This window comes from Lepeophtheirus salmonis, chromosome 9 (assembly GCF_016086655.4).
Source record: "Lepeophtheirus salmonis chromosome 9, UVic_Lsal_1.4, whole genome shotgun sequence".
Classification (NCBI taxonomy): domain Eukaryota; kingdom Metazoa; phylum Arthropoda; class Copepoda; order Siphonostomatoida; family Caligidae; genus Lepeophtheirus; species Lepeophtheirus salmonis.
In genome coordinates this window covers 25,170,317-25,171,712 of record NC_052139.2, presented here as the reverse complement: position 1 = coordinate 25,171,712, position 1,396 = coordinate 25,170,317, and positions in this window count along the sequence as shown.

Genomic DNA, 1,396 nt, shown 5'->3' with positions numbered 1-1,396 from the left:
GCATTTTTATTTTTTCTAATACGTTGGATCAACTCATTATAATCATCTTCATATTCTCTCTACTATGGGGGGGGAGGGGTATTTGTTGTATACGTGTCGTACTTTTGAAGGAACGCTATGTGAGAAGGAGGAATTTCGTAATGATTGTTAGCATGCTGGCATTATAAGTTGAATAAAACAGCACAATTCCTAGATATATCATAGCTGTATTTTTGATTTTAGATAGTGATAGCTTTTTCATCAGTGACCTTGCTCGACCCATGACTCATTTTGTGTTAAAAACCCACAGATCCATTTTCGTTAAGTAATAAAAAAACTAATTATTTTAGTGCTATTACACTGCAATTTGTGCTGAACGGTTGATTTTCAGTGGCGAACGTGGGATATTCAAACATGACAGATGCTATTTCTTCAGGCAAACATTGGGAAAAATCTAATCAAAAGGAAAAACTCCTGATGGAAAGTAAATGCCAATCTATTCAGAAAGGAAGTAGTATAAAATGCACTTGGGAAGAATGAGAGCAAAAGTTTTTCTAATATAAAATTCAGTCAAACAATTTAAACTTCCTTTAGTATTTAGAAAAGAATAACGGATGAAGTTAATAGAGGAGATTATAATGGACTATATAACAGTTACATCGACCGAAAAGGTAGCAGATTATGTTCAAAAGTTTTAATGTTCTGAACTCACATCTAAAATAAATAGTCGATAACTTGTTCTTTATCATGACTTAGAAGAACAAGTTATCCTTTCTTTCCTTGACGCAAAGTGTCAATCAAACTTCCCTATTTCTTCATGGTGCACCTTGTCCACCGTCACCTTCTCCATGTTCAAAAAGGTAAGGGAGTTTTAATAGGTGATCAAATATATTTGTATAAGAAAGTCAATAATAAAGGATCAAAATATGTTTAAAATCGTTTCGAAATAATAAATGTATTTGCTAGATGATTCCATGAATTTGATTACATGTTCAAAAAACATTTTGAAGTGTGCTTAAATAGAGTTAACATGCTCAGAGTAATTATTAATTTGTTAGTGTGTAAATTTGTTTTTGTCTCTTACCTGGGCATCAACTCCTCCATTTGTCACTTTATGCACTATAAAAAAAAATTCAATGAAACAAAAAAATATGCATTTAAAATTACATATGTATTCATTGGTGAATATTTATTATCAATTTCTATTAGAGAATGTTTATGATTAATCTTTTTATAGAGCTGTAAACTGTATTTTCAGTAGCAAGAGTTTAATTTTGTAATACTAGAATCATATATTGATCGATTTTATTTGAAAGGCCATATTAAACCTCATAAATTAACTGAAGGTTCTTAACTATATTTTGGGTATTGCAGCCTACCCCAGAAATTAGAATCCTCAGACTATAATTGATTACAA